This window comes from Sebastes fasciatus, chromosome 8, assembly GCF_043250625.1.
Source record: "Sebastes fasciatus isolate fSebFas1 chromosome 8, fSebFas1.pri, whole genome shotgun sequence".
Classification (NCBI taxonomy): domain Eukaryota; kingdom Metazoa; phylum Chordata; class Actinopteri; order Perciformes; family Sebastidae; genus Sebastes; species Sebastes fasciatus.
This window is the reverse complement of record NC_133802.1, coordinates 17,518,964-17,545,736: the sequence shown is the minus strand read 5'-3', so window position 1 is coordinate 17,545,736 and position 26,773 is coordinate 17,518,964. Positions and strand designations below refer to the sequence as shown.

The following is a 26,773-nucleotide window of genomic DNA, read 5'->3' as shown; positions in this document are numbered from 1 at the left end:
TGTTAGGAAAGAGTGTGGCTCAACCGTATAATCGTCAGGATATTCTATTATTCGCATCCGATGGCAAAGTCTATTTTCAGCCTGCAACAGTGGGGAGAGGAAATGGCTTTAACAGCTACACTGCAGCCTTTGAGTCTATGGAATAGGCTCCATTTCTTCTTCTCACATGCTTCTCCTTTTCCTCTCACAATTGATTCCTTTTCAGTCACTGTCTCTCCTTTTACCTCGTCTCTATTTCCTCACCCTCACGCCCTTTGGCTCAAATCATTTCTCCTGTTGGCCCAGAAATGACAGAAATCCATTTGGATGTGTGACTCCGCCAATAGACCACCACCACAGTTTTGGGTCTACAGTCGTTTAAAGTTAAGTTGAAGTTTAAGTCTGGTACCAAATTAAATCTTGCCTCAGTCAAAAGTGCTGTTCACAATTGATTTCCAGTGTAAGCCTTGAAAATAACCAACTTAATGAGAGCTGAGCTGACCAGACCTCTCTAGTCCGCTCCTCATCTCTACTTGAAGCTTTGCTCAAGGCAACATTAGCCACCACTAGCATAACCTTACAGAAAAGAAGCTTATTCAAGTACTATTAGTATAATTCTTTTAAACTTAAAATATAAGAGTATGCTTTCAAATTACTTGTTTTATGTCCTTATCAGAGTTAAACTTAACACAATTATACTTATGTATACTTGGGTTATACTGAAAAGTATGCAGAAAAGTATGAGTATATTTGGCTAAGTACTATAAGTTCACTTAAGAAAACTGATAAGTATACTTGCAGTAAAAACTATTAAACTAGTTTACTGAGAGTATACTTTCATATTCTAAAAAGTGGGCTACAAGTATATTACTAGTAAACTAACAGTGTACCTAATAGTCGCCCCCTGCTGGCTGTTAGAAAGAATGCAAGTTTAAGGCACTTCAGCATTGGCTTCACTTTTCAGAGTATAACAGACGTGTCTAATACATTTCCTTCCTCATAAAAAAAATGCAAAACCGTTTTTTCTTTTACATTTTGAAACCGGCATTGTTTACATCGACATATTCTCATACAACGGTATCTTATGAAAAAGTTATTCCTCCTTTTGTTCGTTTTCCTACGTATGTCCAGCAACACGTGTCAAATTCCGCTAATTACATACATACAGTCTTTTCAAAATGAAAACATGAAACAACTTCCTGAGGTTTAGGCAACAAAACTACTTAGTTAGGTTTAGAAAAAAAAGTTTGGGTTAAATGAACTGTGGAAGTGGCATCACTTTAGTACATAACTTAAGTGACAAATAAATCAACGTTGACTTCTGGTTTCACACGGGACATGTTTCCTGGGCGAGTCTGGTATTTTTTTACCCATCCATGCACCCCCACCTCCTCCCTACGCAGCGTTCAACATTTTTTATGTTTCCTCTTTCACGATTACATTAATTACACACTAATTGATTTTGTGGGATATACATGAATTACAGCGCATTATTTTTTGTATGTATAGCTTCGAACAGCGTATGAAACCCGACTGGTTTACATTCATGTTTACTTGCTAGCAGTCTTCTTCTTCGCTGCATTTCTTGGCGCATTTCCGCCACCTGTCGATCATAATATGAAATCCTAAAAGAAACGTTTCCATAGTACTACTAGAAGTGATAAACTCCACAGGGTATTTATAAGGTTACACATAAACAGTCCAAACAAATGGTGCTTTTCTTTGGAGGACAGTCTCAGATTAGTCAGCTTTGTGAGCTTTGTTTGTACTGATGATTCAACCAGAGGAGCTTAATGTCCATCCAAGCCCTACTCCAAAACATTTTCTTCACAGAAAATGAACAGAAATTTAACTTCTGAAACCCCGAACACCCAAAATACCTCCTCCCACCTCACTACACAGGAGGGCACTTCATCATGGCAGGCAGAGTACGCAACGCAGGTCGCTACAGATCGCACAGTGCTGTGTGTTCTATTTTAGCGCTTTGCCTTAATCTTCCCAGGAAAATTACCGTGGGTCAGACCTTATTGTAGTCGAATGTGACTACGGCCTTGATAGAATGAATCATATACCACAGTGAGTCACGCCTCACAAGTGATGCAGTGATGAATACTGTGCATTTCTAATCATATTTATATGGATCTCTTCATGCTTATGAAGCCGTTAAATGAGTCCAATAACAATACTCCTGAGAAATTATATGAAATAATAAGGGAGAAAATTGGGGAGAAAATTTTCACCGTGACATTTTTTATTTTAATAAATCCTGTTGTGATTTTCTTAATATATCACCTGATCTCCCCACCGAGAGCAAAGTATGTCAAGTCCTCCCAGACAATTCTCCATTTCATTTTCATCTCCTCAAAACAGGCGTGCATAAATACTCCTGTTATTCTAATCGAGAGGCTGTGTGCCGCCGTGCGATTGGCTGATAGCTGATGACTCACTTCAACAGGCTGGTGTGGGGCTGGCAAGGAGAGGGGTGGGTGGATGTGTGGGTTGGTTAAGGTGGTGGTGGTGAAAAAGAGGGAAGCAGGAGGCGTGGAGTGAAGCTCTCTCCCACAGCTTGTGTGCGTTGTTGTTGTCAGAGCACGCTGGTTCTCACACACTAACACACAACATAAATACTTGCAAAGGGAGTTAATCTATATACACTTTGTCACTGTGTTTCTGCCTGCCCATCCATGGCTGCCTGAAGCCAGACTTGAGGAGAAACACAGAGCCTGGAGGAGGAAGAGAGAGAGAGAGAGAGGGAGAGAGAGAGAGAGAAAAAGAGAGAGAGACTGGTGCTGATCACAGAGGCTGCAGCCCCCAGCCTTCCCTTCTGTTGCAGCTACAGTACGTGTGAAAGGCGGAGTGGGAGAGGCAGCAGAGGCAGAGCTGGTGTTTGTCTCTGAGACTCGGAGGGAAGAGGAGAACGCTGCGAGCCGAGAGGTGAAGAGTATAGAGACAGTCGGTCCTCTGGTATGTGTCCAGTGTGAGCGAGTCCAGTCCAATCCATTCCCTGCGCACCTCCACCTCGCACACCAGGACCCTGACACCATCCACACAAACAGGTGAGTCTCAACACGATGAACTACTCTCTTTGATTTGACACTTCAATAGGATGTGATGTCATCAAAAATAACAAGAATGTATTGATTAAGCAAACATGGATTGTTGAAAGTTCTCCTAAGAAATGCATCCATCATTAGTTGTGCGTGCATAGCGATGTGACGAGTGGGTGTTTTTTTGTACCCGTATGTCTTGCATGTTTGTTGGTTCGAGTGAAGGCTTGTTTACCTGTTCTGACTGTCAAGAGAAAAAGACCACAGGGACTTGGGGTGGGGGGGGGGAATAAGCCTCTGATAACAGTGAATCCGTCTGATTTCATGCCCCATGTGCAAATCCATGTGTTCCTGAAAGAGAAAGTGGGTGGAGTGGGAACAGCTCTGTTACTGTTATCTTGTTTGGAAACAGAAAGAAAAAAACCAACACGATGAAGACATCTCAGATGCTGCGCTTTAGGCGGACTACAGTATTTGATGGAATGCAGACTGTGCATACATTTGGGTTCGCAGCGAGTGTGGACACAGTAATTTATGGACAACTGTCAGGAAAATCTGTTGACATGTCAGATTTACAGTGTTTTTCTTGAGCTTATAGTGCGAAGCCTTGTCTCAACTGCGCAAGAGAACATACTGCATCCAGCCCTAATTGTTGTAGCACTGACAGGATGCGATCACTGTGGCATAAGATTGTATCAACATTCCCAGATCAGAGTCTACTCCATTACATAATCAGGGTTTCAATATACTGGAGTGATTTCAAAAACATCGAATCATATCCATCTAATGAGCAAGATTATGACATTTTTTTCTGTAATATTATGTGCAAACGACAATGTGTTGTTAATTTGAAGTAGATTTTGTTGCCCATTTGTCCACTTTTTGACAGCATGTCTACAGTTTCCTATCAACATATTCATTTTGATTTCTTTACTAATTGCTTTGCCCACAACTGAGCTCAAACTCTTTATTCTGATGCGAAGCTGTTTTTCTAATCTATCATCTGAGCCAAACATTGCAGCACCTTCTCCTCCCTCCATGTTAGTGTGTGACACTTGTCGCTTGCGCCGTTGCATCCTGGAAATGTCATTTGTGTGTAATGGCAGCTCATGAGAGTTTACCGCAGGGAATCAGCAGGTCGGTCCAGAATTTATATCCTCCACTGCACCACTTGTTGAATCAAAGTTTGCCTGCGAAGTGAGTCTTAATCTGCCGTGACTTACTTGGAGCCAGTGTGATTTGCGTACAGAGAGGACAGAGAAATACGAGGCTTTGAATAGGAGCATATGGCCGAATGGGATTTCACAGAGAGACATTGTCAGTGTCTAGATGGTTTAAACCCCTGAGCCATGACCGTGATCTGGGGCTGCCATTGAGAGGGAAAAAATCCCCTCCGTGTTTGTCTCTCTCACTGTGGATGCCGCTGTTGTTTGCCTCCGACTGTCAATCTGTCAGTGACTGTGATGTTGCTCCCCATTGACCCTGCCACATCCCTTTATCACCCATCCCTCAATATATCTGTCCCCTCATCCATCCATCTATCCATCCCTTCATGTTTCTCCCACCGGGTTTCAAATGTTTGTCTCTTCACTTTCACCGAGCACCTCCCTCCACCCCCCTCCGCTCTGGTCGCCACAGAAACGGCTGATTCAGGAAGGGTGGGCGGGTGTCTCAGAGCTCTTGCTGCTCTGCCCCATGCGGTGCTTTCACAGTACATTTCTGCTTTTGTGCTGCTTTTATGGCCCCGATATGCTGACAGTTCAGGTGGCTCAGTCAGATGTTATACAATCGTATCAGCAACACAAAGGCTGTTTGTTCTGTTCCCACAAAGGACATGTTTGGTATTTAGAGTTGCGTTGCCATTCATGTTCACTTGGTGCGAACACGGGGAATCTCTTCACTGCCTTTTTTTTTTTAAAGGTTTACTGTGCTGAATTTGTGAAGACATCATTTCTGATTCTGACGTTCATGTCCGTCCCTTGACTTGTCTCCTAATTAAGAGTTGGGTTGATCCTGAGAGATTGCAGGCCTATTTTTTTGCTTAAACATATATGACACCCGGGTCGGAGTCACACTGTGCGTTTAGAGACTTCACTGAGGTGATTAATAATGTAATATACCATGACTGAGTCATTTAATAATAGATATGCTATGACCTTTCTCTTACAAAAGGTCGATGAAGCAGAATGAGAGTGAGGGCGTACAGGATTGAAATGAATAGATGGGATTGAAAAGAAAATTCTTGGATAAATGACCCCCTTCTTAAACCCTGTATTACAGTACACCTCCCACTCAAAAGAAAAACACAGTGAGCGCCAGATTTGCTTCTGTAATTACAGATGAATTTATCAGAAGTGGCTTTTTGTTTTTGTGTTGTGGGTTTATCCATTTTGTTGCATGCTTAGGATAGCTCTGGTTGCCATGGCGATAGTTTGTACAGTAGCTTAAAACACTGCCTAGAAAAGGCTTTTCTGAACAGGAAATGAAACCTGCCTTGCACCGCAGTCTATTTCGAGCAGGACCCCATGAGCTCGTCCTGCTGTGCCTGATTAAATTAAAATGGGAGTTTGTATCCACTGAGGAGGGAACGGGGAAGACCAGCTCCGTCTAAACTGTTGTGCTCCCCGAAAATCCAAGCTTTTGATGTTTTTATGTCCATTGTGCAAACACGTTGTTGATCACAGAGTCAGTCTTTCTGCGGCACACTATCTCAGACAAATGAGCTGCAAAAAGTTACTAGCATTTAATATTATTTGACTATTTACTGTTGTTTAAACAGGGATGAAGAGCAGCATCTATTGAGTCTGACCAATGTTATCTTGCTCGAAGCACAATTTGGTCTTGTTTTATTTAATGAAAACCGCCTCAGATGTGTTTTCTTTATGTTATTTGAGAATAAATAGGTGTAAATATATGCAGGCTGCAGGGGTTTCTCCACCCTGCAGTGTTCAGCCATTACAGTGAGCGGTGACGCAGCTCGAGACTCACAAAGCACACTGCAGACCGTCACGAGACTCAGCCAGAACAAAGAGCACACACTGTCATCTAAGAGAAAAACTCAACATGGATGATAACACAGAAGCTGCCTTTTCACAATATAAGGACTGTAGATTGGGAGATATTGTATGACGCCATGTGATGAGACCCAAGTGGCTCGCCTTACTACTTTTTTAGGACACTGTCCCAGGTAACACTGAGGCAGCGGACGCCTCAGATGGGACACTTTTAGATCACTCTGACATCCATTTGTACTGAATGTACCTGTACTGTACCTCTTCAGTCTTTCATGTGAGCATGAGAGGTTGTAAATGTACGAGGAGGAGTTCAAAGATGACGACAACGTCAGGCACTTTGATGATATGCGAGACTGCAGCCTTACATGATGGTTCCACACACCCATAACTAAACCACAAAGGTAAGTTTATAAAAGAGGAAACCAGAAACTTGGCTTCAAGTTCAATATTATGGATATGTTTATTTGACAAATGATGTAGACAAAATGTAGACTTAAAGTTTTGTAAATACATTAAGGTAGACCCCAGGTTAGCTAATGGAAATCTACAGAAAATAAAAGTGAAAAGAGATTTTTATTGCAGAGTTCAAATTAATTCATAAATAGAGTTTAAATGGAAATGGACCTAGAGAGGTGGGCCGACCTACTGCTAGGCTACACTAATATGGGAACCTATCACCACCAAGCGGATGACACTGCAAACACTCCCTGCAACATAAAAACACATTTGGTTGATACACAAATCCACTAATTGTACATTAGAAGGGACAGTGGCGGAGCACAAAAATCTGGGCCCCACACATATGCAGCCTCATGGGCCACTTCCCCTTTTAAGACATACATTATCACGCCTGTATAACAACAAAACAACAAGTAAACACATGAATCTGTAGTGGTTATAGGGCAATGAGTAGTCAAGGGTTTAAGTCTGCACAGAATGAAATCTTTGCATGTTTCGGCCCTCTTTTCACAACATACTGTTATTGAAGCGTGGAGTTTTCACTTTGAGGTATTAGAACATTACGGAATATTAATTTAGTTATAGTTTTTAGGTCTTCATTTTACCCTGAGAGCATGACAAAGGTGGAAAGCCATCTTACTGCCCCTACGCTGAGAAAATATTACTGTATCATTGTACTTCATCATAAAAACAACCGAATAAGACTTCACTAGAACCGTGTTTTATATACGAATAAGTTCGTTTCCAACTGGTTTTAGCCCATAAAGTAGCATAATAAAACATTTGAATATTAAAAGTACAATCCAATACAATATATACAAAAAAGACAGTCCCTATATTAAAACTGCAGACAGGATTAGAAACTGCTATTACCCTGATTAATTGGTCTTAATACTGAAATGTTAACTCAGTCTGACGCTGCTAAAGGTTTATTTGCATCAGTAATGTTTGTGAATACAATAATAAAACTGATCATAACACTACAGTAAACAGACCATATTTCAAAGGGCATTACTTTATAAACATTGTTCATTACAAGCATCTGAACATTTTATAATATTATATAATATTTATTAGGGCTGTCAAAGTTAACGCAAATTCATTTTAATGCCACTAATTTCTTTAACGCATTAACGCAATCGATCTTTCGGAGGTTGTAGCTGGCTCATTTTTAAAGCTAGAGTGAAGATACTGGTATCATATGAAACTAACAAAACATAAGGACTCATTGGTACCGACTATGTCACACTTGTCGCCAAGGAGGTTAAATAACTCTCCTAAATTGCACTAAACTTTGGCGAGAAAAAACTGTTATGGCCATTTTCAAAGGGGTCCCTTGATCTCTGACGTCAAGATATGTGAATGAAAATGGGTTCTATGGGTACCCACGAGTCTCCCCTTTACAGACATGCCCACTTTATGATAATCACATGCAGTTTGGGGCAAGTCATAGTCAAGTCAGCACACTGACACACTGACAGCTGTTGTTGCCTGTTGGGCTGCAGTTTGCCATGTTATGATTTGAGCATATGTTTTATGCTAAATGCAGTACCTGTGAGGGTTTATGGACAATATTTGTCATTGTTTTGTGTTGGTAATTGATTTCCATTAACAAATATATACATACATTTGCATAAAGCAGCATATTTGCCCACTCCCATGTTGGTAAGAGTATTAAATACTTGACAAATCTCCCTTTAAGGTACATTTTGAAAAGCTAAAAAATGTGCGAGTAATTTGCTTAACTATGGATAATCATGCGATTAATCATAAATATTTTAATCGATTGACAGCCCAATATATATCTACAAGAGGAGAAGCTCTTGTATTGTTCTAGATACAATAAATAGTTTCAAAAAAGTAGATAAAAACAAACAAAATACACTGCTCCAGGAGCTACAAGTTATAAAATGAAGTTTAAGAAGCTGGTTTGTCTTCAGAGGTTTTGATACAGCCCTATAAACTAACTAGCATATGTAGATAGAAGCAGTAAAGACGTTTGTGAATCACAACAGGCAAAATAAACCTGCCTGAGAAAGTAAAAGGGCAAAACAGCATCAACCTGATTTATCATGATAATAAAGAGGCACCATCACGCATAATGAAGGTAAACCCGAGATTAAAACGGTCCACCTGGGACTTCAGTGTATGAATAAATCCCCAGGAAAACCACAGCATTGCCCATAACCTGTGCTCCTCCTTTAATGGATAGCAGTAAAAACTGTTAAAGGATAAGTCTGGTGATATTGTATATTTTTCTTACTGTCAGTATATCCCATGAAAAGACCAAAACCAGGTTATTCCTAGCCCAACATTGTTGTCCAAAAAAACACATCAATGAGCCTCAGCATTGCACTGGGTGGCATGCTCCTGCATTACCATGAACATGGGCAGCTCAGTTTATTTTGAGTCAGTCCAACATACACCATGCTGCTGCTGTAAATACTCATTACAGCACCAAATCGGAAAATGCTCCCCAACTAATGCACTAAAAACTACAGTGGCCAGCTGTTTTAGGAAATTGGGGTAACCTATTTTGAAGCAGGAGCCAGTGGATTTGGAGCCGAGTGCCACAGGCAGGATAGTCGGAAAGTAGACAGAGAGACAGACCAACACATTGTTGGTTCTGGTATTTTAATATATGATTCTTTGACATTACCAAAAATGCAGAATATTGCCATCCTTATCCTTTAAAATCCACAATTAAAATCCATCCGCTAGATGTTACACACTGTACCTTTAAGGACCAGTGTGTAACAATTCGGAGAATCTATTTGCAGAAATGGAATATAATATTAATAAGTATGTTTTCATTAGTGTATAATCACTTGATCATAAGAATCATTGTGTTTTTGTTACCTTAGAATGAGCCATTCAGGTCCCCTCTCCACGGAGTCTGCCTTGTTGCACCGCCATGTTTCTAAAGTAGCCCAGAACGGTCAATCAAAACAATGTTAACTTTTCCTGCATGCGCCGGAGTCGATAACGTTACTCGCTCCAGTCGCCACTGCTCTCTCTCTCTTGCTTCACCATTCACTGCCCACGTATACACACACACTCTAAGCACTGGCTCTGCTCCAGATGACTCTAGAGAGTCCTTTTTTTCGGCCACTGTAGCTCTCCAACACGCTTGGCATACGGGAGAGGCTTCACTTGGTTGCAATCTCCTCACCTCAGATACCGCCTATCTACATCTAGAAAACACACACACACCTAGTTAGTTCAAGACTGACAAAGTGCGAACTGAAAGAAACACCAGTATACCTTACTGTATATCTAGTAGTAATATTAGGTGGGTTTGCTTTTGCTGATGTGATGTGAGGGAGCAACAAATCCAGACATGGATGTACTCATAAAAAAGATTTAAGAATATTAGCAGAGGAACTCGCTGCTCATGTGGGGAAATCGTTCTCCTCTGCTTTGGTGAGCAGATTAACGAGCATTGAGCGTTTCTTCCTTTATCGACTTTACTCTTTTTACACTCAGCAGCCACCAAGATTGATTTTTCCAATAAGTCGGCCCTGTCTTTTAACTGAGCTGTTCTGGTGGTGGGTTGGGCTAATGAAGAATATCTTAAAAATGTTGCCACAAGGAATTAATGCAGATGACTTCTTTTGTTATCTTGGTTTTGGACAAGTGGAAAGTTGCTGCCCACAAGCTAAAAGGAGCATCCTCAGTTCAAAATAACACTGAGAGGAAATCCGGTGAATCATGCTCTAAATAACGTTTGACGTGCAGACGGCTTGATTTGATTTCCACATGGAGTGAAAGGTGAAAATTTAGCTTCCAACCGGTCGTTACAACAATCAAGCTCCTCTTGAAGTGGATCCTGGATGATTCCCTGCGGCTTGCTGCTGTCTGATGACTAATGTTCTCCCAAGCGCCATATTAAAGCCCCTTAATTGGTTAGAATAAACCAATCATTAACTTCCTCATTAGAGCTTATTGTAGTGCTGAGCCCACTGTGACTCCATCTTAGCAAACTTCTGTAATTGTTCCCAAAGCCGAGTCGTGGTCCTGTCTGCGACACTATTCAGGACTCATCAACACCAACGTCCTGACTCATTTTGGTTCTTTAAAGATTCCTCGCCACTTAGTGTCAGGGTGATTCTGCGCTAACCTTGCTGTTCTCGCCAAAAATTCCCATCTGGACACACTCTTCACCGCCATCTGCTCCTCTGCTCTCTTACTGGCCGGTTGACAGTTGTGAGGAGTTCAAAATGGCCCCAACACACACACACACACTTTATTTGGGGGGTGAAAAGAAGAAACGAGGTGAACTGAAAGAATAGAGGAGGAGGCTACAGAGGCATAGAGATTCATAAAGCTCTGGGTTCAAACTCGATTCACCACAGTGCGTTTCTCTAGTGCCGTGGCACTGTGCGTCTCAGCAGTTTCCACCCAATCTCTGTGTATCCTAGAAAGTGCTGACTGGCTTACGATAGGGATCACTAAGAGAACAATATGCAGTTTATGCTTAGTCAGAGGAAGACGGTTCTCCCTTAAATTACAAATTACATCCAGAGAGGAGTTGAGAGGGACGGGGACAAACTGTGGCTGCAGGTGTATGGATTGTTTTCAGGGGAGAGAGACAGCATGATGTAAATGCTGCTGCCGGTGTCGATTTGGGTGCTAGTTTGGCCTCGATGACTGATGGATACGAGGAGACTTAACTCTAGGGGAATCATCTGTGGTGCTGCTGTGCCCTGAGGTTTAGTACTCACTCTATCCTCATACTAATGGCATCATTACTGGGCCTCTGAAATACAGCATTTTCCTACTCACCAGAATGTACACGCACACACACACACACACACACACACACAATTAGAGCATCACACATTCACACACAAAAACAAACTCACTGATGCACATATGATGCATTTAGAAAACCACCTCCATCTTACATTGATATTTCCGAGTGACTATTGCGTGCAGAGTGAAATGTACAATATAAGTGTTTTTCTGTGGTACTGTCTGAAGTACTTACAGTATATATCATGAGCTGACCTATATTCCCCTATCCTCCTAGATAACAGGGATGATATAAGAGGATGGAGGAAGTAGCACAACATGTATCTGCCAAATAGGACATCTTTCCACGAGCGTCATGTTGAAGTGACGTCATTTCGAGACACGCAGGCACACGGCAGATGTGAAAACAATAATAATAATTTGATTATACATAGTACCCTACAGTTCCACATATACACAAGAAATGGCTGCTATAGCGACTGTGTGCCTGAAAAACAATGACTGAATTTATGAATGCATTCCAAACACATTTTAAATCACTGTCTTTTGTTGGCTTCATCATCTTTTTACAGTCCAACGAGATCAGCTGCGGCACCCAACTGCTAAATAAAATCTCTTGCCCATTGGCCAGCTGATGCCTCTCAACTGATTAATTAATCAAGCATGCACAGTTTGACAATATATGAGCAGCAGAGGGGTTTTCTAACTTGGATCATGTATTCCTAAGCACCTCTTCAATGGACATGACCATTATAGAAATAGTATTCACCTTTCAACATCTGCAGGTCTTAAAAACGCTTAGAAAGCATTGCATTTAAGTTTCTCAATAATCTAGGACGGTATTAAAAAGTCTCATGCTCAATTCTTAAAAGTCTTAAATATTCAATATTTAATGAATGGTTTATAATGTAGTTGTAAGCAGATATAAGTGTTAATAATGCATTTGTTAACAACTATAACTCCTCCTGTGGACACCCATAAGTGATGGCAGATGTATATGGACAGAAATATATGTCACTAGAAACTGAAATTAATAAATAATTCAGTTAATAAACTGACATTTAAATCATTTTTATTTGAATTTGTATTGTTTGACTTGAATAGTTGCATTGAAAAACTGAATCTCAAGTTGATAGCGATTAAAATTCACTTTATAATGATACATATTTCTGCCGATAGTGGTGTATAAACAGCTAATAAATGACAACATAGTAAAACAGCGTTGTAACAATATAAAACATGTCTTCATAGGAGAAATTATAGTTGTTTAATAAATATTGTACATTAATAAACACAAAGATGTCCTTATATCGGCTTACAACTACATTATAGTATGTTTTAAACTATTTATTAAAAGTTTGTATACTGTTTATAAACAGAGGGACTTAAAGTAATGTTTCCCGCTTAATATACCAAGTGTCTATGATACATACAGTAGACTGTATATAAGAAGTGGACGAAGTCACCGTGACCCATTGGTTTGTGAACTGCCATTTTGAAGCATCGAGATCAGCATTTTGGCCACCACCATCTTATCAAGACGAGAGGGTGGAGTTAAGTACAACCAAATGCTGACATTTTTAGGCAATAAACTGTGAAAGGGTTAAAGTTGTAAGACGAAAACACGGACAACTTCCAGACTGGACAACGCCGTGGTAGCGGCCTTTCAATCACAAGTTAGCCACGCCCTAAAGCATACCCTGCTTTATGGTCTGTTTGACTCTAAATGGGACCATAATTTACTAAATGAACATCATGCTGTATTGAAGAAGACTTGAAACTAGCGGTTGAGACCATACATTCAAGTTTACAATGTTTACTGAGGTAATAAATCAAGTGAGAAGTAGGCTCATTTTCTCATAGACCCCTATACAATCAGACTTCTTTTTGCAACCGGGCACTTCCGCTTGGCTTCACTTTTCAGACCCCGGAGTTGTGCAAAAAATAAAGGAAAAGGTGTCCAAAAAAACAAAGTTGCATCGGATGCACTTTACTTCTTTCTCCAAGCATTTCTTGGAAGGCGTCTTGCTCTTTGTCGACTCCAAAAGGCATTTTACCAATTGGAACGTTGCTCGAGATGGCAGACCTCAATCGATTTCCAGGTCACAGAGAAACGAAAGGACAAGGATGCATAAATAAACAGCTGGAAAGAAAACCTACATCACCCTGACGTCCTGGATCCAAATCCAGCAGGGGCCTTTGCTATGTGTGTCATCATCTCCCTGAGTCTCTCTCTTATTTCCAGTCACTTTTCAGTTTCAACTATCGTATAAAAGACAAACAATTCTTAAATTACAGAAAGAAAGGTTTATGATTTCAAAGTAGATTATATTGCTTTGACTTGCATCGTGATACAAACTCTATTCTTTTTCAAATCTCCCAATTTATCTTTTCGCAGTTCCATCTGTCTCCTCAAATCACTCTCATGACTTCATCTGCAGCCTTCTTCAACTCTATTACAATTCACAATGCATGAAAACAACGTGAAGTATATTCTTTCTTATATCTGAATGGGTATTCCATCTTGGCAAAAACACTTTATGATTAGGAGGGTATGGCCAATAAATCGATTCAATAAACGATTTGTATCAGGTGGATGAGGAATAAGAGTAGTTTAGGATTAATTTCCTTTCAGACGTCTTTGTATCTGCCTTTTGATTATAGTTGACAGTATCAAGAAACTATGTAATGCTGACATTATTGCTGTAATAAAACATCAATACTGTTCAAAATGCCATCAAAATGAATGCAGAGTAAAAAAATAACCTGAAAAACAAGAGTCTACAGCCATGCTAGCAGCTCAGTGAAGCTGTACTTGTACTTGGCACAGTGGGGCTCTGAGCTAAGTGCTAATGTCACCATGCTAACATGCTTATAATGACAATTTTAACATTTTGTTTTGCAGGTATAATGTTTACCATGTCCACCATCTTAGTTTAATGTGCTAACATTTGCTAATTAGCACTAAACACAAAGTACAGCAGAGGATGATGGGAATGTCATTAATTTTGCAGGTATTTGGTCATAAACCAAATAACAAATTTTGATCTGATGATAGGTGAGAAGTTAATAGTATTAAATATATTGAAATTACTACAATTCATCCCGAGGGGGGCATGAATGTCTGCACCAAATTCTATGCCAATCGATTCAATAGTTTTGGGATATTTCACTCAAAACCACAACTGTCGGCCTCATGGTGACGGTGGATGAAAAGTCAGAAGATCACCAAAGTTATTAGGAAACATCCTCTGGGGACCATGCATCCCTGTAAAACATTGCATGGCAACCCATCCAGTAGATGTGGAAATGTTTCTGTCTGAATTGGTGGACCAACAGACAGACCAACGTTACCCCTTGAGCGTTATAAAAATTAGAACAATCCCCCCAAAAAATAATCATCTTTTAAGGAAAGAGTTAGAGGCATTCATAATTTAAGTTGATTTAATTTAACATTTTCTAACAAGGCAATTTCTGTTATGTTTGTCAATGTAAAACTACCACTGTACCCCAGAGACGATGTAGAAAAAGTCAACAATGCCTGCCTGATCCATTAAATCTTCCATTCCCACGAGGCTGCAGTGGAATCACTTCACAGACCAAAATCTTCGGTTTCCTCTTATGAGCTCTGCGTCACTCTAAACGGCTTTGACGAGATGAGGATGTGATGCGAGCAAAGCTGTTAACTATTACACCTCCTTTGCGAAAACCACACACACACTCAAATACTTCTAACCAGCAGATCCTCTCCATTGCTGCACCACCTGCCTCTCATCAACCCCCTCATCAAGCAGAATAAGATCACTGTTAATCCACTCGTCTCAGCCCATGGCGTACCAACAGCGCTCCCACTGCAGGACTCAGCTGCTCCCTCAGGGCTTCCTGGAAGCCAACAGTATAGAAAGGTGCTCACAGCCTACACACTGCCTTTATGCCTCTCCCTCCCTGACTTATATTATGCACACATGCATCTTTGCTCTTTACTTGTATTCAGTTTTTTATTCTGTAAAAGACAAGGTAAGTGGACATACAGGAGATGTCCAGTAGTGGAAAGTAATTAAGTACATTTACTCAAGAACTGTTCTTAAGTAATTCCATTTTCGAGGGAAATATGTTCTTTTTTACTCCACCACATTTAATTGATAGATTGATAGACAGATAGAGATTAAACCAGCAATTCCCAACCTTTTTGGCTTGTGACCCTTTACAAAAAAGCCAACCTGATATCACACCAAAGCGTGTAATAGACCCGCCTGTCCACCAGAGGATAGCGTGTCAGTGTCACGTTTTGCCATGAATATTACATGTGTATTAACGTGCAGTACCAGCAGGGGGCAAAAGACACTCACTCGTCATGGTTGGAATTAAAATAAGTACGTAACCTAAGTGAAATAGGTATGGAAACAACATAACACCACTACGGAAAACATGTCAAATGTCACTACAAATCACGTCACTAACGTAACTTACAAACAAAACACCAGTCTCCTGGTTGAAAGTCCTGTGTTTGTTGGACCTATCCATCTCACATCCCTCCCACCATAAGCAGTCTTTCTCCCCTTTTATACTACGTCATTACATTGCAGTGAGTGCAGACATCATGGCGTGAAAATGACACGCCTAAAACAAGCTTTAGCCTGGCACATTATCATGTCATTCACACGTCTTTTCGTGCTATCGGGCTGAAAAAGCATTAAAGTGTCTTGTAAAGTTTCAGATGTCCATAAGTTCTTAGCAGTTCAAGCAAAGAGGCATTTCCCCTCTATTCTTCATATAAATAATTGTTTGAAGTCAAAAGAGGTAAAACTATCCAATATTTTATAAAACATCAAAGATTAGAGAAAAGTCCAAAAAAATAATATCAACTTGTGTATCAGATCTTAGATTTCTCTTTCTCCCCACACCATTAATCATCTCATGACCCCTCGGATTTATCTCTTGACCATGGAGGTTTAAAACCACTGGACTAAACAACCTTACTGTTGATAAAGTAGTTAAAACCCGCTCCACATCAACCTACAACAGTAAAATGGTGCTTACATATTGTTGCATCAGAACTAACAATCTAATAATGTCATGTATAATAATATATCAGCCACTGGGGCCATTTTTCTGCAGAACCAGTACTTTTACTTTGACACTTTGAATACACTTAACTGATAATGCTTGTGTACTTTTACTTAAAGGTGCAGTTAGTTGTAGGATTTGGTGGCATCTATCGGTGAGGTTGCAAATTGCAACCAACTGAAACTTCTCCCGTGTGCCAAGTGTATTGGAAAAATACGGTGGCTGACGTGAAAACACAAATGGCCCTTACTAGAGCCAGTTTTTGGTTTGTCCGTTCTAAGCTTCTGTAGAAACATGACGTGAAGAGGATATACTGTATGTAGTATGTATGTATGTATGTATGTATAAGCTCCATATGTAGAATAAACACTCAGTCTAAGGTAATGAAAACACAACGATTCTTATTATCAGGTGATTATACAAGAAAACATACTTATTAATATCATATTCCATTTCTGCCAATAGATACTCCCAAATGCTACACACTGGTCCTTTAAGTAGGGTTTTAATGCACTACTTTACCTGCAATGGAGTATTTTGACATTGTTGTATTGGTACTTTTACTTAGGAAAAGGATTTGAGTACTTCTTCCTCCTCTGGAGATGTCCAGGTTTGATTTGAAGAGGAGATCTTTGTTCATTTTGGGGTTGATTTGTATTTCTAGCTAGCTCCCTAAATGTTTCTCTGGGTATTTCTGATTATGCTGTTACGTCGATTGCGGACCCTGATGTCTGACTGCACAAAAGTGGGGGAGGGATGGGAATTATTTTGGCTGCAAAGTCCTCCAGAGGACCATCAGGGGAGATCTAGTAACAAGGAGGTAATTGAATTTGAGGTTTCAGCTAATGATTTTTCCAACAGCGCGACATTTCCCCCCTTCTCCTGGGCTCGCAGTGTCATGCATGGCCTGCGCAGAGCATCGCTCAGGCAAGCCCTAAATCATCCCATAATGGCTTTGGAGAAGCTAAGTACCTCTTACTCGTTTAACAGGTGTTATTTAATAGCACTTATTAATCCAACAACATATACAGAGCTTTCCATTTTGTGTGTAGTCTTGTAGGCTTCACTGAACAGATGTTAAACTAAATTAATTTCCTTTGGACAAGAGCTTCATTGTTAAAAACCAAGTAGGGGCTAATGAATCTTGATGAGCTCAGGATAATATATTATAACTTCACATAGGAATTCATTAGTTGTCTTATTTAGGTTTTTTGTGCCTTTAATTACTAAAGGATGTTGTTTAACCGGTAAACCAATCCACTGTTAGAAGTAGTCAGATCTCTTGCTTAAAGCTGAAGTAGGCGAGATTGGAGCAAATATGATTAAAAAAAGTTATTTTTATGAAACGGTCACTATATCATGACAGTAGTACATGAAACAGGTAACCTGAAAAAAAACACGTGTGCCTCTGTGTCCTCCAGTGTCCTCTGGTGCTCCTAATGGCATCTGCAAGATTTCACAGACCAGAGGAAAACAAACAGTCAGAGCTGATCTGACGTCCGCTGTCCAGCTGCTGCCAGCTGTCAATCACTCGCTAACTCCGACCAAACGGTCAAACTAGGCAGCTCTGATCAAATATGAATCAATATTATGTTACTGTAATGCCTATTTCTCTCCTCAAATGTTTTCAGAATCATCTTGTAGTGTACTGTTTAGCTGTAAAATGAGAAAGTTTGTGACCCGGCCATGTTGAGATTAGGTTGAGATGGCTTGAAGGAACGCCAAGTACCGGTCACAATACCGGAGCACAGCCAATAGGAACGCTCTCTCAATGAAATGACCTGTGATTGGTCAAAGTCTCCCGTCACAGGTTCGATTTTTTTAAAGCCTGTAAACAGAGCCATGAGGAGGTGCAGAAGTCTAGTTTTCTCTCAGAACACTTGAATTACAATATGCTGAAAGGTTATTATGGAATTTTTGCCCAATGATGCCAAAAAATATACTGCCTCCTGCCACTTTAAGTAAAAGTAGCAATACCCCAGGGTATAAATACTCTGTTACAAATGAAAGTCCTGCATTCAAAAATGTAAGAAATTAGAAGTACAAAAGTAAGTAAAATTATTTATTGTGCAAAATGGGCCATTTCAGAATGATATATATTATATTATTGGATTATAATTAGCAATAATGTGTTCATCACTTTAATGGTGCAGCTGGTTAACTTGGAGCTAATTTGAATTATTTTACATACTGATCGGTAGCTTGTGAATTTCCCTCAGGGTTCATTAAAGTCCTCTCTTAAACTATAATAATTACGGATACAAAACTGAACCATAAAAAAATGAACTGTTGGCTTGTTGAACGGTTGCAGCAATAAAAAATGCAGACCTGCTTGTTTTTTGATAAGGTGCCAGAGACATAGAAAAGGCAATTATCTGAGCATAGGCCTACTTGACAATTACATACCCTGCCTTATTTCATGGATAAAATCTGTGTTATGGCTTCATATTACATAGAAATATCATTCATTACTATCAATCAGTTTATATATCTATTTATATATTTCGGAGTTCAAAGACATTGGAAATATTTTTATTCTCTCTAAACCAAAACCATGACTCAAAAACTGCAATACAAACTGAACCGTGGGCTTGTTGAACCGTTGCACCACTAATAGTAATACATCATAATGTGTATTATTAATTGGAATCTGCAAAGTAACTAGTAACTAGTAACTGCAGTTATCAATTAAATGTAGTGGAGTAAAAACTACAATATTTCCCTCTGAATTGTAGTGGAGTAGTATAAAGCAGCATGAATTGTAATTACTCAAGTTAAGTACCTCAAAATTGTACGTTAGTGCAGTACTTGAGTAAATGTATTGAAATCTACACCTGTTTCCTGATAAGAACCTGTTGAGCATAAAGTGCTCTAATTATCTATTACCAGGTCAGTGAAATATATGTTTGATTGTTGCTTTTTAAATTAATCTCCACTTAAAATGTCTCATCTCAACCTCAACATTTATAATTAGCTTTAGGATCTATACGACTAGATTGACAGTAACGTATTTATTAACTAAAGTAGCGACAAATTCTGTCAGACCTCATGTTGTGTTTTGCCCCAGACAGATTTGAAACCTTCAAGCGACTTCAAGGCTGATTGGTCCCCATTATAGTTCAGTCAGGAACAGACACGTCTCCCCTCGGACCCCTTGTCTCCTCACCTCCATTGTTATCCTTTTTATCCTTTTTCTGTTGCTCCACATAATCTCCATCTCACTTTCTGTCTTTTCTTTCACCAAATCTTATTCAGCTACCTACCCTCTATTAAGCTACTGAATATATTTATTTCTCTTTCCAGCTTGGAAGCAGCTCTTATCACAAAATGAGTGGGTATCATAATTGTTCCTCTTATCCCACCTCGGCTCAGCCCGCCGCTCACACACACAGTCATCGTCGTCCCTGTTGCTGTGCTGTAACCCATTTAGGTGCGACATCTTGTCGTTGCCCTTCAGCTGCACAGACTCACCAGCTAATGGCCACCAGGTTTTTCTCATTAGTTAATTATGTTTTGTGATAAAGTCTGCAGCTTTGAGCTGTTGGCTGAATGGCTTTTAGGCTAATGGTAACTGATCACCTCTGTACACAGATCAAAATTGCCCTTTTTTTTTGCACTTGTTGACCATCTATTATGCCATTCTATTATGCCATTCTTCATTCAGCCACACAGACAAGCTGGTGTTTGTGTTGGTGATCCTTTTGCAGTATGACTGAGGTCAGAGGACAGTGGGAAAAAAGGCTCCATCAGAGATAATGGTGGTGCCCACTGGTCTATATGTAATCATACTTTCGCCGGGAGCTGCCCAATATAATTTTCCTCTCAGCCTGTAATTCCAGTTTTCCGGTCATGGAGGTGTAAATGATTCACAGATCCAGTGGTAACACCTGCAGCTGCTTCAGACCGACACATACATCCACAGATTTGTTCCTCTCACAATCTTTGTCTGGCTTTGACTTGATCTATTGAGATCTGATCGATTTGTCCCATCTCATTGTTTGCTCCTCTTTGTACCGTCACAGTCAATTTATATTTCTTTGTTCGTTCTGGAACGACTCTGGCGTGAGTCATTACATGTTCATTGTTGGTTGCGTCGCTGCACAAAAGCGCTAGTTTTCAAAAAAAGGAATACAACAATGATGGAGGGTGTCAAGTGAATCATGCCTTCAGTGGCTACTCTCTCCACTCTTTTGAATTTGGTACCCAACTCTACATAGCCAGTACTGGATTCACTGTCTTTAAACCCAAAGCTTCAGTGGCAAACAGTTGTTGGTGGTGGATTTTCCGCTAGAGAATTTCCTTCCCTCCTCAAGTACACCATTTTTCCAGAGCACATTAAGCTTCACAACACAATGATGTATGAACTTGTGGTGCTGCAGCAATGTTTAAAAGAACGCTCAGACCAATTCAAACCTCTTGGGTCCATCTTCTGTTTCTTTGAAAATAGTATGAATACTTTAGAAGACACTTCATTCTCCGATGTACCACTCATACTTAATCACACTACCTTGTCATGGCTTCACTGACAAAGTGGTCCAAGAACAGGGAGACTCAGACAACTCATCTCCTGACTGAACACCAGAAGACGTCGCCTTCATATGCACAGCACTTAACACATGCATGCAGAGCAGTAAATGCTTCCCATATGGCAGCATCCACACATTTGTCAGCCCCTCTGCATTGGTCTAAAAAAAAAGAAAAAAAAAGAAACATTTGTGGCTAGTTCGCTGCCAGTAAGAGAAAGATTATGGAGATATATTGAGATTTATAACATTATTTCTGGAGAGAGTGCTGATATTGTGAAATTCACACAGTGCTGTCACATCGAAGCCAAGTTGTTATCAGTCATGGATGTCAGAAAAGAAAAAAGGCTTTCTCGACTTAGCCCTAAATATATGGTGTCTTTTATATCACATTAGGAGTGTGTGGATCATACGTATGTGTGCCATTGTCAGTGCTAGCTGTAGGTTGCATAATAACTAGGGCTGTCAATTGATTAAAATATTTAATCGCGATTAATTGCATGATTGTCCATGATTAATCACTATTAATCGACAATTAATAACACATTTTTATCTGTTCAAAATGTACCTTAAAGGGAGATTTTTCAAGTATTTAATACTTTTATCAACATGGGAGTAGGCAAATATGCTTGCTTTATGGAAATCAATTAACAACACAAAACAATGACAAATATTGTCCAGAAACCCTCACAGGTACTGCATTTACCATAAAAAATATGCTCAAATCGTAACATGACAAACTCAAGCCCAACAGGCAACAACAGCTGTCAGTGTGTCAGTGTGCTGACTTGCCCCAAACTGCATGTGATTATCATAAAGTGGGCTTGTCTGTAAAGGGGAGACTCGTGGGTACCCAGAGAACCCATTTTCATTCACATACCTTGTAGCCAGAGTTCAAGGGGCCCATTTGAAAATTGCCATAACAGTTTTTCCTCGCCAAAATTTAACGTATGTTTGGAGCGTTATTTAACCTCCTTTGTGAGCTAGCTAGTATGACATGGTTGGTATCAATGAATTCATTAGGTTTTTGTAGTTTCATATGATGTCAGTATCTTCACTCTAGCTTTAAAACTGAGACCGCTACCGCTACCTCCGAAAGATCGATTGCGTTAATGTGTTAATGAAATTAGTGCCGTTAAAGGGAATTTGCGTTATTATCGCGTTAACTTTGACAGCCCTAATAATAACACTGATGTAATTATACTTGCCAACAAAGAAAGTATCACATTGCAAAAATAAAAATGAATTAGAATAATAGTTTATCAGCTTATTTTCATATAACACCAAGTTCCTCTCAGGACCAGGAGCAGGATTTGTGCTGCGGTGTTGTACCGTGCTAGCTGCACATATTTCAAAAGCCAATAAAGTCCATATTTATTTAATGAAGTAATTTTGTTGTCCTCCAGACTGTCCTAAGAAAAACAACAACATCAGTCATTTCAGCAAGTGTACCAAAAAACGACATATGTTTACATTCTAGTAGCAAAGCCCATAGCGGCCGAAGGAATTATGACAGGAACAAAGGGGGAAATCAGATGACGTTATTATAGAGCCACAATGGGCCTCATTCACTAATATGTGCATACAAATGTTCTTACTTTGCGCACAAAGTAATGTCAAACGCGAAAGTAACGATAGCGATACCTGGGCTTTGGGTATCGGCCGATACCCAGTACTGATCTGATACTAGTGCTAAATTAATAAATTGTATGCCTCACTGTGTGGAAGTGACTGGGATTATTCTTTTATGTGTATAGCAACATCAGGCTTGACTTAAACATTGCTTTCCTAACTTTGTAAAACAAAATTTAACAAATAAATTCATAGATAACACAACATAAATTAAGTGAATTGTTTTTTATTATTAAAATAATAAATCGTACATCAGAAACTTGGCAAAAAAATCTCAAGTTTTTTTTAGGGATGTGCATTCCAAGCAAAAATACTATTCGAAAATCATTGGGTATTATTTGGTTAATTATTCTATTTATTTTTTATAAATAACGACTATTCGAAAAATCATAACTCATCCCTAGTATATAGTACAGTATATAAACATAGATTGAATTTAATAGATCAAACCCATTGTCACCAATATCCGATCCAGCTATTTGAGTCAGTATCGGCCCGATATCCTATTAGTGCATCTTTACCATACATTACATTTATATAACCACAATAACAAAAACATAAATTGTCCCCCCTTTTTTAGGCGTCATAAAATATGAAGAAAGACATTCAAAGCTTCATTCGAAAACCTCAATAGATAATATATAATCGGTTATATTTTAATTATGACAAAAATGGATGAGGATGAAAGAGTGTCAATTCCATAGTTATTTAATACATTTTGCCAATGTAAACCGTCTTAAAGATTGTTGTCTATTAAAGCGTTTTTAATATGAGATGCACTTAGTTAAAAGGTGTGTGTTTACATTTAGAGAACCGGCCGGGCCTTCATCATTTGTGCGAACGCATGCTTCAACGTTGGTTTCTTTTAACCAGGATTGTGGTCGTTCCCTCACCTTAACGACGTTTATATTATAACCATGGCGACAAAGGCTCACAAATAATGTCTCCTGCCAATGGGGGCATCAGATTAAAAAATGTGTCATTCTGGCGTGCATGGACAAATGATGTATTTTTAATTTGGGGAACTTGTTGCCAAGACGTATCTAAGCATAAAAGCTTGAGAAGTGACATTATTTGGTGGTTTCTTTGTGGAAACCCCACACGTTACGGAGAAAGGAAGACATTGTTTCAGTCAAATATGCCCCTAGTTTTGGAGCCATTACGTAACTCAAACATTACATAATAACCCATATAGCATGACTCTTCACCACAGGTTAAACTGTAAGAAAACATAATGCTTTCATTCAACCATAAATCACTGCAGTGACTTCCCCTGGAATCCATCGAAGTAATGGAGCAATCTAGCGAACCAACAAGCAATTTAAGGGGGTTCAAGCCCTTTTTCCTCGCAGCATCAAGACAGTTCAGGGACGTGCCCGACCTCTAACGCTACGCTGAGGCTTTTTGGGCTTTTACTGCTAAGTGTTGTTGCATCACAGGGAAACGGCTCAGCTATATGTGTTCAACTCCTCTCTGCCATGATGTTTCATGTGAAGAGACCAGTGGGAGGACGTGTAAAAATGCATAGCAACAGACTCTTTCTCTCTCGCTCTCTCTCACTCTCTCTCTCTCTCTCTCTCTCTCTCTCACAAACTCACAGAGACACATTAACACACACGCACATGCACAAATAAACACACGCCTGCACAGATATAGCACACATGTATCCCCCCAACACAACGCTCTGTGGTATAATAATGGCCCCATATTAAAGATTGCACCCTCAGGCAAATGATGTAAATGGCACTACACAACAGGAATTAGCCTCGGTTTGTGAATCACCAGCAGCAGTCGAGGGAGAACATGCGCCGCTGTCCGCCCAGCTGCACTCCTCACACAGGTCATAGGCTCGGTTTGGAAACCGATCCCCTTTGTGTGTGTGTTGCCATTTCAGCTCTGCCTTGGCCTGTCATCATACCTGCTCACGCCTGTCTGTCAGATCATTTGGTAAAATTCCCACAAAGATGGGGAGGCTTATGAACACAGGCAGTATCAATTTCCCTCGCTGAGACGCAGGATGGTGCCCGTGCAGCGGCGTAGAGTGCAGCTTTGCCTGTTGAAACCCTGCAATTCTATTTCAGGCCATCCCACACACAGTGGGAGAGGAGCAGAAATGTGTCACCCTTTAATTACAGCTTTTCAGGTCCTTGTGAAATTTTGTACATCTGTAGGTAAGAGAGTCCTACTTTGGATTTCACGAACACACCTCCAGCAATTAGCACATCAGGGACATGATCACTAGTGTGTGTGTGTGTGTGTGTGTGTGTGTGTGTGTGTGTGTGTGTGTGTGTATGTGTGTGTGCTTTAATTAGCTTGATTTAAGCATTTTGGTTTATTTGCCCGTACATTTGGGATCCACAGCTTCAGCACATGAAAATTATGTCCTTCCAGCTATTGATGACAACGCCGCGTGAGTAATGCAGACGGACAATTCGAAGTGTGTGTGTTATGTTCCCAATTATATCACCAGTATTGTCACCCACTCTGAGCTTTTCTCAGTCTGTTCTGCCGGCTGAGCTGCGGAGCTTTATTCCTATAGGGTCAACCCCCTTTCAATTAATTTCTTGTTAGTCCTGATCCAAATAAGCTGCGGTAAGAATTTAATCCTCATAACTGGATTATGAGCTGATTGGTGCTACTGTAGAGAGCGGTTTGCTATTGAAATGACGGGTTACATAATTCTGGGTTTGATGGTGTATTGACAGTCAGAACTGATCAGTTAATGCAGTAGTTCCCAACATATTTTCCTTGAAGCCCCCCCACTTTTATTTAAGAAAACCCTAATAGTCCCTTCTTCCCCCCCTTATTTTTTGACATCATCACATCAAATAAATTACAAATCCTCAAACAAAATCCTCCATTTGAATATGTTGATTCAGTGTATTAAATTATTTTTATTTTTTTTTTATGAAATCAACTTTCTTTAATGAATTTAACTCGTCAAGTTCATCAACATAAATAAAGTGATGGCGTCTTGACAGATTTGCCAAGCAAATGCTCTTTTTTTTTAACAACTTAATTTACTATAATATTGTTAGAGCTGAAATAGATTTTTTGTTATTGTGGTTATATACATGTAATTTATGGTGTTGTTCGATTGCTGCTAGACCGCCCCGTAAATACAGGTGCGTACCTTCCTTTGTGTGTGGCAAGCCGGAAAGCAAATAGTGAGCTACAGTAAGTGTTGTTTTTGAAAGGCTAAACGCCAACAAATATGAATTGAAGCAGAATGGTTCCTTACATAAAAACATGTGAATTTTTGAAATTATAACATCTATCTTTCTTCAATAAATGTTGAATTTTTGACTTCTCGACGCTCTGGAGTTATTGGAAATGTTTGGATCACACAAGTCGGAAACAATCCTACGCAGCCACCACTGGAATCTAATTATACAAATAGTATAATACTAATTATATTAGTGTAGTTTGATCTTTATCTGCAGCTGTGCAGAAATACAGAGTTTAAACAGAATGTGGCCTACTAAGTAGCAAAAAATATACCTTTTTAAATTGTTTTATAAACTGACTTTTGTATAAAAAAAAAAAAATAATCCAGTAAGTGTGTTATTATGACTTTAGTTATACACGTGCAAATCTAATTTTGGGGGGAGCCCGGACCCCAGGCTGGGAACCACTTAATGAACAGTTGCTTCGTTAAAATCAAAATCTTGTTTTCAAAGAAAAGAGGAGGATTTCTGGCTCCTATCAAGAGATGAGATCTAACAGCGTATTTGCTGTTTTCACACGTGTCCTTGATAATGATTTTCCACGCAGACCTCAGAGAGCTATTGAACACGCACACACACACACACACACACCACCCCTTCTGTGCGGATTAAGAAACAAGATGGAGGAATGAAGGACACTGAACTTGCTTGAAAGATTGCATTTTAAAATGTTTCCACTCCTTCCCAGCGAGAAGTAATCTGACAAAAAAATCTCTCATCTTCAGTCGTCTATTCTATCCTCCAAATACACCGCCACACTTAGTCACCTCCAGCATCTGTATTCCTACATTTAGATAAACGAATAACATATTTCCTGTCGTGCCTCTTGCTCGGTTGCCATGTTATTATTTCCCCTTTCATAAGTTGGGCAAGGGTTACTGTATTTACTCAACCAGCCTGACTCCATGGTGACGAGCTCCTGTGCCATTATCCTGTATAGAGGGTTACTGTGCTCTGCCACACTCGTTCCCTGCTGGGTGAGATAATTCCCCTGTTATTGGAGGACAGGATAGAAAAGCTGGAAGCTTTTGAATTGGAAGGTGTGTGCTTTGTGTATGTGTGTCTATAAC

General features: G+C 39.8%; 1 protein-coding gene across 2 annotated transcripts in view; it reads left to right on the top strand.

The window, feature by feature from the left end:
- The first annotated feature begins 2,446 nt into the window (after window positions 1–2,446).
- Window positions 2,447–26,773, top strand: part of LOC141772683 (prickle-like protein 2) — a 53,429-nt gene continuing 29,102 nt past the window's right edge. The window contains exon 1 of one of the 2 annotated variants that reach the window (XM_074643958.1): window positions 2,447–3,035. The gene's annotated coding sequence lies outside the window, so the exon portion shown is untranslated. The remainder of the gene's footprint in view (window positions 3,036–26,773) is intronic. The other variant, XM_074643957.1, reaches the window with a different exon arrangement.